The sequence below is a fragment of the Nyctereutes procyonoides genome, unplaced genomic scaffold (genome assembly GCF_905146905.1).
Source record: "Nyctereutes procyonoides isolate TBG_1078 unplaced genomic scaffold, NYPRO_anot_genome, whole genome shotgun sequence".
Taxonomy (NCBI): Eukaryota; Metazoa; Chordata; class Mammalia; order Carnivora; family Canidae; genus Nyctereutes; species Nyctereutes procyonoides.
In genome coordinates, this window is record NW_026575049.1 from 5,326,269 (window position 1) to 5,339,461 (window position 13,193).

At 37.2% G+C, this 13,193-nt stretch overlaps 1 protein-coding gene across 2 annotated transcripts in view; it reads right to left on the reverse strand.

Annotated features, from left to right (window-relative positions):
- The window catches only part of TAFA2 (TAFA chemokine like family member 2), a 435,070-nt gene that overhangs the window by 267,871 nt on the left and 154,006 nt on the right, over nucleotides 1–13,193 (reverse strand). The window contains exon 1 of one of the 2 annotated variants that reach the window (XM_055328756.1): nucleotides 12,118–12,157. The exons of the other annotated variant lie outside the window; for it this stretch is intronic. The gene's annotated coding sequence lies outside the window, so the exon portion shown is untranslated. Of the gene's footprint in view, nucleotides 1–12,117; nucleotides 12,158–13,193 lie in introns of those variants that run through there. 2 annotated transcript variants of the gene reach the window in all.

Here is a 13,193-nt window from a genome sequence, read left to right on the forward strand (position 1 = left end):
TCAGGAACTACTAGTTGCTGGGAATATAAACGCACCTGGCCCCAACACCTTTAAGGCTGACAGAAATAACATGAGAGAGAATACTTCTGATTTGGGGGGATAACATCCCCATAATTGAAAGGCTCCCAAAGAAAAGTAAAAAGAGACTAAGCATTAGTTATGGGGCAATTCAGACACATTTGTGCAGCCATTCCAGATATTTAAAAAATATGATCACACACAAGTCTGTTATTATTTCCTATTTCTAAGCCATCAGAAGTGATATGCTGTGTCATATTATCCATTTATCACCCCTAGAAAGCAATTAGAGAATTATATTCCTTGTATCACCCTTTAGAAAACCAATATTCTGAAAATTTTGCAACACGTCCAAGGTCAAAAAATGAGCATTTCTTTGATCTAAACTCCTGTCTTCTAGCTCCTAATTCATACTTTTCCCATTATACTAACTTCTCTGACCATAAACAGTAAACTCCTCTTCCATTTTCTTCTTTAGACACTGGTGGGAATGCCTTAGTGACAGAGTGGTGTATGTTAAAATAATTCAATGTATTTTGAAAACTGCCCCCAAACAGCTTTTCCAGAGTCATGAAAGCGTGAAAGAAACTGGCCAATTGAGGTTGCCTCATTGTAACATACTTAGATGTGGCTAAGAAACACCCATTCTCCACTAATTTTTATAATCTCCTACCCTATTTTTCCCAGCATTCAAAACATCCGCACAAAAACATTAACTTGAAACTATAGTATAAGCTAGCCGATGAGTTCTGGGCTTGCACGAAGTAGACCAGAGTTAAAATCCTGGCAATTCCACTAAGCTCTTTAGACCTCAGTTATTAAACAGAGCCAGTACCAACTATCACATTTGTAGGATGCTTGGTTTAGCTGTCAGGACATGTATGCCAAGTAAATCATCCACTGGTATATAATTTTCTAGTGCTTCTAAGTCATTTCATAGTGCATCCCCAGCGCCACAGTGAGAATCTGTAGAAACCTAGAATTTCCGAGGGCAAATTTTTTAGTGACACATAGTAGACATTAAATAAAATTGTGTTAGTAATAAGAATCTAGACCACCTGATACATGTCAGTGCATGGAGAATCATCAATGCTAATTATCTGACCATCACATTATTAAAAGTTGATAAATCTGCACTTCTCCTACGGCAGATATAAGAACAAAATCTTCTTTCTGTAATAAAACTCTTATTTTTCTTACTTTTATTTTCCTTTAGGTGAATGTACCATACAGAAACCAGTGAGAGGCACACACACCATCTTTCTCATAACTCAGCATTTCCAACAAAACAGACTGGTTTATAATAGAGTGTCGATGGTGGTGGTGTTTTAACTCTGTAGATGTTTTGTGGAGGCACAAAGGTGCCTGTGGTCAGAAAGATCTTTCCCATTTTGATTAGTATCTTCAAACTGCCACTGCTTATGTTCTTCTTGAATTTTCTCAAAGCGCCAAAGTAGAAAAATCTCTACAAGAGATTTTTGAAACTGTATCCAAATTATTTCATCTCCGACTTTGTTATTCCTAAATTTATTCTACAGAAGCAAATATTTGGCAATTTAATGGGATATAACTCAATCTAAAATATAGTACTTGAAATTTAACCTTACCAATAACAAAATCAGTATGTTTTTGATACTCTAACACTGCTAAATATCCTACAGTAAGATGCATTTAGAAGAGAAAAAAAAATAAAGTCCTCTTTTCCTGATTATTGCAAGGTTAGAATAGAAATCACTTAAATCTAAATACTGGAGGGAAATGTTGTTTGTAGTAAAAAATGTAAGTGCACTCATGCTGCAGACAAACATCGCTCTGAAATCTGCCCAGTTAACAACAGAGTTCAGAGCCTCGATGCACACTTACACACCCTCCTTGTTAAAATGCTGGAAATCAATTCCCTGTCCAAGAGGCATTCATGGTCCCATATTTAAAATCATGCAGCTTCACAAGGGGAACAGTTAGATCACCTGCAGATACTGTCATGCAAATTTAGCCTATTATTGAGCATTTGTAGTTTATGGACAAAAGATCAGTAAATTCAGTGGGTTACGCTGCTTAAGAAGGATTAGGTTATGAGACTATAAATGAGGTAGAATTTTTACTACCTGGAAATTGGAGAGATTAATTCAAGGTTTGTAGCTTACAAATATGTTGTATTTATAGTAAGGGCGGCACAATAGAAACTGATGCCTACCGCTACCCTCCCACAAATCTCTAACCATAGCATGATAACAGGTTTGAACTAATGAAGGTTCAAATAGAACACAATTTTCCTGGTTAATGTATTTCAAAAGTAAGGGTGGTAACAAGCACCCAACAAGGAAAAGGAAAGGAGTTTTGCTATTGTTGATGGGTACCATCTGAGACTTGAATTTTAGACTTAAGTCTAAAATTCTAATATCGAATTCTTCAGGCGAACACTACATCCAGATATTTAACACTACACATGTCATAGTCACACATGTGGAATTGATGCTACTAAAATCATGCTTGTGACCAGCCCAATACCACAGTGGGAGTAATGAACTTGCACCGTACATTGTACAGGATCACTTACTAACTGCCATAATAATGAAATTGCTTTTTAGCGGAATGTGTCAAAGCTAAGCCATTTCATCTAATAACCTATTTTACTCAACTATACAGTCTTCAAATCTTGACCATCTACAGTTAAGCACTGCCAGAAATTCAAATATGTAAATATGATAGATTAGCTCTAAGTTAAGTGATAATGTAAAGTCACCTTCAAATACAGCATAATCAAATGCCAAAATACTATTACACTTTTGTAATAATTGATATAATGGCAAAGGGTTCTATCTCACAAAGCCTACCCATTTGGTGTCATCAACATGTGCAGAGTGAAAATTACTACCAACGTTAGGTCCATCTTTCATCAATAGTGCCTGGAACACAGTATATGGTCCTTAAATACTTGATATCTATCTGACTGTTAACTGACATTTTAGTGAGCTACTGTAAAACAAATTACCCAAATCTTTAAGATACATATTATTCCAATGAGTTCTATCAACAGATACTGAGTTGAAAGAGCCTACTGGCATCTCAAGTCTTCACTCCAGGTTAGGCACTGAAAGGCAAGTCAACAGAAAGCTGTATCCACAAGGTTACTACGTACACTTAGCACATTAGTGGACCACAGTTGGCAGCATTCAGACCTAATCAGACAGTATGTTAACCAATGCTGCTGAGCAATTAATTTTGTTTGTGAGCTGGAAATAATTTAGAATCATTTTCAGATTCTTTTCATCTTGGCTGCCGTGATTAAACATACCAAAGAGCAATGCAAAATCAGATTCCACAGGATTTATTAAGCATAACCATTAAATACCAAGCACTGGCCTGGACCTTTCCACATAAATTAGTGAATCTGAAGGCCAACCAGGTTTGGAAAACAACCTGCCACTGTAGCCGAAGCTGTGCCTAACTAGTGATATCATTCCAGTGATAGACAACCTGAAAAAAGGCCACACGTTTCAACTTTGAAGAGCTCTAGTTGCAAATTCTTCCATAAGCAGCCAAAATCTGTACTCTAAGAATGTCTACCCCTTCGACCTTTTTACGTCTTCCCAACATGCCCTCTTGCTCTCCTATATAGAGAGCACAGCTCTTCACCAACATGAAAACAGTTATCATTTCTCCAGTTCCATCGATTTAAAGTTGTCCACCCATCATCAATCTTTCTGATAGCATCCCATCTTTTATCCTCCACAAAATTTACAACTAATGTATCATTTGTGTGTTCACTTTTTATAGCCTGTGCTCTCTACTAGGACTCTCTCCATGAGTTCAAGGATCGTGGCCATTTTGTGCATCATTGCACAGCCAGCACATAAAACGTAGCAGGTACTCAATAAATATTTGATGGATGAATAAATTAAAGAATAAATAAGTGATCTGGAGAGGCAGAAGCCCAGAGTCAATTGGATTGGAGCACCACAGCTTATTTTTAGAGAGAGAATCACAGAAGGGTAGGAATTGCTGTTTTAGCTGGTCTCCTGCATAGTAGAAAATCTCAGCAAAAGATATTTAAATGAATTTTTAAGTAAATAATTTTTTCAGTGATAAAGATTGGCAGCATTTGTTTATTCTGTACATTTGTTCTTCTACAAACAAGGCACCAGACCCTGGTTATACAGTGGTAAACAGAATAGATACAGTTCTTGCCCTCATGGTATGATAATGAAATTTAAGGGGTTACTATATAGAGAAGCAAGAGGGAATATTGATCACAAGGGAATTGCATTAAGTTCACATCCTCACATAGATCTAGCAGTAGAACATCAATCCCAATAATCAGATAATAACCACAACAAGGGAAGAAGGAAGGTAGTACGCCTCAATTTAAACCAATAAATTATGGAGTTATAAAACTGAAACACAGGCAGACAAACTTGTAGAGACAGAAGGCATAATGGTGGTCACCAGGGGCTGAGAGAGAATGGGGAGTCCCTGTGTAATGGACCCACAATTTCGGTCTGGGAGGATGAAAGAGTTCTGGAGATGGATGGTGGTGACAGTCACACAACAATGTGAGTGCTCTTAATGCTGATGAATCATACACTTAAAAATGATTAAAATGGTAAATTTTGGGTTATGTATATTTTACCATAATAAAAAAAACTAGAGGGGAAAAAAACCTGAGTCACATAAGGCACCCCCAAGAACAGAACTGCTGGTCCTGACTTTGTTGTTGAGCTCCTCACACACAGCACGGAGATCCCCCACCAGCAGCAGGATCTTCAAGGAAAGACAGACAACTATATTTGACAAATGAGGCATCATTCAGTGACTAGCAAGGGACCTCAAGGACGCTGACAGCTCATTTTTTACTCAAATTCCCTTTCAGGAAAGTTCTCTAGGGCTATAAGACTCAATGACTTTTTTTAATTCTCTTACCTCCAAAAACACAAAGACATTTTTACCCCTCGAGTGAAAAAGGCTCTCTTTGAAAATCCCAGGGCACGACGACCAGAAAGGACTTCAGAATGAAACAGAAATACTGGCAGAGCTAATTGGAAAAATGTTAACTCTGCCTGAACACGGACCCAGCCCCTTCTTTACACAGGCACAAAGGAAACAAAATCTAAAATCAAGATGCAGGGAGTAGAATAGTAGGGGAGGGAGGGCCTTTAAAATATTAGGTATGAGGCACACTATACCAACATTCCTCTGAGTCCTACCCAGACTTGCAAGACCTACCAATCATTCTTCTGGAAACAAGACTAGAAACAGTATCCCTGCCAAGTGAGTCAAGTTGCCAACATTTATGACTGTGGGTACAGGATACTAGTAGATGATACAAAAGAAAAAGTCTCATCCTTTGCCCTTCTGGAGCTCATAATGAGAAGGATAATGATTGCACCAAATATTTTGCCCATGGCATTGGAACAGAGTGATGAAAAACGCATGGGCTCTGAAATGAAACAACGGATGAGGGATGTAATCCCAACTCTCCAACTTTATAGCTACTATTAAGGTCATAGTACTAGCTAAATTACTTAAAGCTTCCCATGCAGCAGTACGTTTGGTCTATAATCCAACCCAGTTAATCCTCACAAACCCAATGAAGTAAATATTATTATTATTTTACACATAAATTCAAGTTAATTTCCCCGAGCCTCAGCTTCCTGGAGGGATTAATGCTTACCTCGTACCACTGTTTTGAAAGTTAAGCAAGTTAATGTGTAAAATATAAGATACTAGGTTCTCAGTGAATGAATGCTGAGACCATCATTTAATTATTTTATGCCTATAGAAATAGCACACATTTGAAAAGTTATTCTACGAGGGCATTTTAGAGATCACCCCTTTTGCATACATACTGTCTGAACTGTTTATAAATACGATTTAATTCAGCAAATGTATATGTTCTTATTATATACAAGACACTGTACCAGGCACTGCTAATACACAAAGCTATGGGACATAATTCCTATCACGAAGGGGTCTGGATTCCAGAGAATTTGTAAGAAAATAAATTATAGCTTAAAATTAAGTCAGGTATCCAAAGGCCTAAGGATGGGGGCTTAGCGTGAAATATCCCTATTCTGGAGTATATTCTGTTAACATTCTGCATCATTGTTTTCTCCTATAACTGCAAGAAAACTTTTTTCCCCCATGTAATGACTTTCGACAAGTTAAATACCAGGTAAGTTCACCTGAGCATAGTTGCTCTTGTTTTTCACATTAACATAGCACATATTTTAGAAACACCTGGACCGACTGAATACATGCTGATTTCCAATCATTAGTATGCAACCCTCTTTAAAAAAAAAAAAAGATGAGCAGCCAACGTTCAGACATTCTGTTTATAATGACAACCTAAATTGTCATTGAAACTCACTACGATCTGTTATAATTATCAGAACGAATGAAAATAAATGCCCAACAATGGAAAAGCTTGTTATTCATTGCACATGATGATGTGCCTTCAATTCTAGAGAGATTTCCCAAGGTATTTATGGTGAAATACACCCAGAACACTGATCTCAATTGGAAATCTTATAGTTTGGGAGAATGCAGGAAATTTCCCCAGGGAACTAGGAGATCTATGATATAAGGTCCTGAGTATTCCCACAGTAAATAAGGACTGAGCATGTATAAAATATTTGAGATAATTTATAATAACAGAACACCTGACATGGTAATTAATGTACGTTACAAAATGTTTCCCATCTCATTCAGCTAAATTCCACAAAAGTAAAGTTTTGAAACTTATTAACTTGCTGAAATAACACAATCATGAACCAAAATCCATTACATTTGACCACAAAATCCCCAGTACTATCACTGTCCTTTGTGTTTCCAGAGAACAAGAGCAATACACATATGTGGTTAGATGATATCAATATTTATTCACACAAATGTCTTTAAGCAAAGGCTTAAAGACAGCCTTTTTAAAAAATATCTAGGGATTTCAGTACAACTAAACTTGAAGTCAAGTTATAAAATTGATGCTGAAAAAAAATAAAAAATAAAATAAAAACTGATGCTATATACCATACATAATGCTTTCAACCAAGTTTCCAATTTTTTTCAATGCCTTGTTAATACCTACAATTATATTCCATTTTAATTGTATTCATTTCAATGTTAAACACCGAGGTCACCTCACAATAATTACTAAAAGTTAGTCTCATCATTGTAGATTAAGCCGATGACAGTCTCAGTAGGATATTGGGAATTCACATTTATATGAAAAAGCTTCATGGTATTAAGTTGTTAATAAATGCCCACCAATGCCAAGTTCTACACTGGCACAAGGCATGTGACTTCAAAACGTGTTGGGAAAAGCAACACACACAAAGGTAACAGGTGAAATACAATGTGGACAGTGCTACCCTAGAGATATATAAAAGCCCCACAGAAACAGAGGGATGGTACCCTCACCAAGTCCCCATCCCTTCTTTTCTATCTGGAGAAGAGCTGAATCATGAAGGACAAGTAATAGTTCTGTGAGAAAAAAAATTAAAACAAACCAACAATAGGAAAGCACATTCCCTACAGAGAAAGAGACAAGACACATGGCCTAGCGGTAGGAATGCGCATGGTGCTCCAGAGAATGTCAATTCGTAATGTCAGTGAGTTGCAGCATAGAGGGTACTGGGAAGGGGCCATGAGGTGCCATCAGATGAGTAAGAGGACAATAATTACCAAACCAGACTGCGAAGTTTCTTCCATGCCACGCTATGCAGTTTAGCCTCTATAATACAGGCAACAGGTGGTCATGTAAATTTCCTCCTTGTTTTTCCCTTGAAAACAATTTCAATGAAAATATACCCCTTTACTCATTTACTCAAAGATATGGGCTAAGCACCATTTCTATGCCAGGCATTTTGCTAGACCAGGGATCAGCAAATACCATACAGGTCAAATTTTTCTTGCTGCCTGTTATTGTAGAACCCAGAGACTAAGAATAATTTTTACATTTTTAAATGGGTGAAAAAAAATTAAAAGAATACCATCTCATGATACACGAAAACTACATGAAATTCAAATTCTAGAAATTCAAATCCGAATCCATAGAGTTTTGCTGGAACACAGTCACATTCATTCCTTTGCATACTGTCTATGGCTGCTCTTGTGCTACAACAACAGAACCGAGTAGTTGCGTCAGTGACAGTACAGCCCACAAAACCTAAAGCATTTACTAAATTAGAAAAAGTTAGCTGATTCCTGTGCTAGACAACAGCAAACAAAATAAAGTCTAATTGTGGACATGAGCAAGGAAGCAGACCCATACAATTTAGTATAATAAGTGCTGGGAGACAAATAACGTCAGAATATTGTAGGGACACACAATTGGGACATATAACCCAAATTGTGGCAAAGGACTGTGGTTAAGGAAAAGCCAATGAAATTGGATTAGATGAAATTAAAAGATCAAATCACAAGGAGCCTTACATATCCTGCTAAAGACTTCACATTTCATTGTGAAGGCAATGGCAGGCCTCTGTGGGATTTTAAAGAAGGCCTATGACATGATCAGTCTTATATTTTAAAACAGCCATCCTGATGGCAACGTATCTATCTAATTGTACTTAATGCTTTCTTCTAGTAAAGCAAACACAACACCGAGAGGTAAGGAATATTGGCTCCAGGAAGAACCGAGAAACATTCTCATCAGGCAACCATCATTTGTATTCATTTTCTCTCTCTTAATAAAAGTAATAGCAAGAGTAGCTACTACTTACTGTTACTATGTATTCAGCACACCTAAAGTGCTCTTGAAATACTAACTCATTCAATCTCACTCATATGACCTGTGCAAGCAATTCTTAGTGAGCTGGATACATAAAACAATATGATCAGATTTAACTGTTTTCTGAATGAAATCATTTCTAGGGTTCAAACCACATCTGTTTTCTGCCGCTGGCTAAGTGTGTTCAACACTTGTAGCATAACTAACTCCCTTTGTGAAGCTAGACAGACAAGCAGTGGACTAATCAACCCATCACCTACTACAACTATGTACTAAGTAGCTAACACGCATCAGGAAAGGTGCTGAGGAGAAGGTGGCATAGCTCCCATCCCCAGGGTTTCAACCACTCAACCAGGAAAATAATCACCACCAACCTCAGACTTGAAACACACTGTTCACTCCATCAACCCAGGATTGTGCTGTCAAACACACCTAATCCTTGAAATGCTCCATATTTCAGTTACCTGCTGAGTAACTTTGTGGGTGGGTGTTTCAGTAAAGTGGAGAGAAAAAGAAAAAAAAAAACAGACACAGAAGGGGTAAGGGAGGGAATTAACTAATGAGCATTGGGGAGGAGAATGAAGCTAAGAAAGAAAGAATTCAATGCTTCATACATAGTATTTTGGGCCTGTTTCCCAACAGCAAAATGGATGAAATAACAAGGAATTGTTACCTGGCAGGGCTAGCTAGTAATAGAGGGAAGAATGCAGAGGGGAGGGGAGGCGAGGAGTAGGTGACCTGCCGTGGATGAACAAGAGGGGAACCTCTTTTAGTGACTCAAAGCATTTGACTTCATTTTTACTTTATTTACAATGAAGCATTGACTTCATTATAAAGGTATAGAAAATGTTTCATCCCTCTAAATATTCTGCCTGTATGAAATCAATTAGCTTTTGAATTCAGCTCTAAATTTAGGAATTACAGGATATGTTATATATTATAGGCTTCTAATCACTTCATTGGAAAATTAGATAAAATCAGATGCAAAAAAAATCAGATGCTATATTTTATAGGCTTCTAATCACTTCATGGAAAATTAGATAAAATCAGAGGACAACCAAGGAAGTTAGCATTTGAGTACAACCCATTCAGTGTAAGATTTACACACCAAGACTTACAGACCATGAGTTAGAAACCACAATTTTGTAACTGAAAAGATGTTGAAGTATATCTGGAATTTCCTCCCAATTTCTTAAAGCAGCTGCATAGCTTTCAGATTTACTAGAAAACAGCACCCAGAGGGGGTGACACCATTTTGTACCTCTGTACTTCCTGCACTCACCTAAGACAGATAGCTTTACTCCTACCTCTACTCCTTACAGTCTGAACTTGACCCTCTACCCAACAGGAGGAAAGAAAAAAAGGATTAAAAAAAAATCAGAGTAGGGAAAACCATAGGTGTCTCCCAAAAACTGCCCACCAACATTTACTTTTTTTTTTTCATGGTGTGTTATATTTATTGCCAATGGGTGACTAGCCTCAGTCACCTCATTGGAAGGTTTATAAAAGAGTTAAAATGGACATTTGTCAAGACTATGAAAAGTCAGAAGTGTTTATTAGTTCTAAAATATCTTTTAATGTCTGATGTAATTAAAAGATTTCCCATATCAGGATCAGCTGTCTTACCTCAATGGCTTGAAGAGCCTCTCCTCCTATTCCTCTTGCCTGCCTCTGATTTGGAGATGTTCTCTGTATCATGCAGACCCTCCCTCCCCTTCTCACCACACCATCATTTGGTATAATCATCCTTGGTTACACTAGCAAAGTCAATGAACAGCTCCATGAACTCATTAGTTCATTCATTCTCCTTAGTTTTTTGCACAGATTTGGTACATACCAACAGAAATACAACCTACCAAAACCCACAACCTAAGAAACCTGACTGTGTTCTGTTGAGAGAAGAAGAACAGTCATGGAGAGTTACATGAAGAGTCATCTAGAAAGAGAAATGAATCTCACCGTATGTAGCTTCTTCTAAAGTGATTCTGTGATCATGTTCAAGGTGCCCACTGCTTGATTAGACCAAAACCTCTGTGACTGGTTCTTCTTCACAGCTAGATGAAATTAATGTCCCATGTGAAAATCCACTCTGATTTCTATATACCGATAAACTAGTATTTGACAGTTTTCTCTCAGTATGACATAGGAAAAAAAAACACATTACTGTGGACTGTTTCTACCTATAGGAAAGAGTTTCTACATAAAATTTATCATCCATATTCAAGTAGAGCAGATAAAATTTAACCAGAACATTTTACTGCTATTGTTTTGTTATTTCTATTGTAAAAAAAAATTGTTTTAACTTGCTTTGTATCACACTTAGTAGAGCCTAATAAGCATAGCATTTTATTTTTTTAAGCATTTTAAAAGCATCTAATAGGGATCCCTGGGTGGCGCAGTGGTTTAGCGCCTGCCTTTGGCCCAGGGCGCAATCCTGGAGACCCGGGATCGAATCCTACGTTGGGCTCCCAGTGCATGGAGCCTGCTTCTCTCTCTGCCTGTGTCTCTGCCTCTCTCTCTCTCTCTCTCTCTCTCTCTCTCTCTCTCTCTATCATAAATAAATAAAAATTAAAAAAATATATTTAAAAAAAAGCATCTAATAATGAAAAATGTTTTTTATGAGAAAAATTGTAACCCAATTCAACTTTCATATTATAGCTCTAATTTTTAAAAATTGGTTGTTCCATCTTGATTACAATGCAAACTGCAGTTTTTATCTAAAGAAAGACTAATAAAAATACTAAGCACCTACTACGTGTACCGCAGAAAAATCCAAGATAAGTAATCTAGCCAAGATTCTTTTTTTAAAAGATTTTTTAAATGTATTCATTCATGAAAGACGCAGAGAGAGAGAGAGAGAGAGGGTCAGAGACCCAGGCAGAGGGAGAAGCAGGCTCCATGCAGGGAGCCAGATGTGGGACTCGATCCCAGGACTCTGCGACCATGCCTTGGGACAAAGGTAGGTGCTAAATCTGCTGAGCCACCCAGACGTCCCTCTAGCCAAGATTCTAAATTAAATGGTACATGGACAATAAAAAAAAATCCTACCTCATTCTTCATATTATATATACTTCAGTCCATGCAAGAACCCAATCAAGGAGGATCACTATCATTTAGATTACAAGAGGGAAAAAAAAAAAAAAAAAAAATATATATATATATATATATATATATATATTCATTCTACTCACAATATAATCATTGGAAGAGACAGTCACATCATCCTTTTTAAACCTAAAACTAACCATAAAAAAAGATTTATTAAAATTAGTCTCTTGCTTTTCTCTAACCCTCTGATAAATCACTGGTCAAGTAGTTGCTTCGGTGTTCTATTTGTGTGATTTCCACTGCCCACTTGTTTCAGAAAGGTTTACCTGCGTAGATGGGTGCAGCCAGGAAAGCCCACAAAGCAGAGAGGAACATAGAAGCCCCCAGGCCTCTCCACAGTTTGCAGCGAGGTGAACCCATCACAGATTTGCTTCCTTCTTGTAAATGTGAATTTCCAGACTCTTGGCAAAGCCTGGAAACAGCCCTTGTCACTAGAACAGGTTGATCTGCTTATTGATCTGATTCTGTCCAGCTTCTAGATCAGTCCAACCCGACCTCTCCTGTTGCACACTTCCTCATTCCCTCACTAACGCCTCTGATCCCTCTATCAGCTGGCAGACAGTGGTCATTTTGTCCAACTTTGTTTTGGTTCACAGAGCCTAGGAGATGGTCTAGGATTTGAATTTGCTGAATAATGCTATCATTCAGCTTATTCTCTGCATCTTCTATTTTTATCAAAGGTTTCCATTTCAGAAAATACTCAAAATCATGGTAAGTCTTTTGGGAATTTCAAGCTAAACAAAATGCGTTCGACAAAGAAAAGCATTTAGAAGTATAAATTTGCATTTGACCATGCTGGCATCTCTTATGTGGCAATATCAAACAGCATGGGATAAATCAGAACACAGCTTGAAATTATACTCCAAATTTATCTGATTTCATAATAATTTTAGGGTCTTTTCCTTTAAAAACCAGTAACTTGAAGACTTACTTTTTTTTCAGGGAAATTCTCCTCTCTTTTTGAATAATAGCTCTCCCATGGTTCACAGAATGGCATATATAAAAGTACTGTTTCTACAGTAATTATTCCTAATTTTTAAATTTAGCTAAACAACATGCACCACATATTTGTAACTATAAAATGAGACAAAATCATTGAACTGAAAGCAGACTAATTTAAAATATGTAAATGAAAATTTTCTAGGCTGGACTAAGGACTTGCATGTAAGTTACTATTCTGAATTACATTTTGTGTGATTTAAAGATAAAGAATTAACATGCAGCATATAGCCTTTTGGCATGGCCCTAGACACAGGACAGGAACTAAGAGGATAATGTTTACACTCAAACAAATTAATAAACTCGAGTGCTGTTCATGAGGCAATAGAGTAGGGATGAAAAA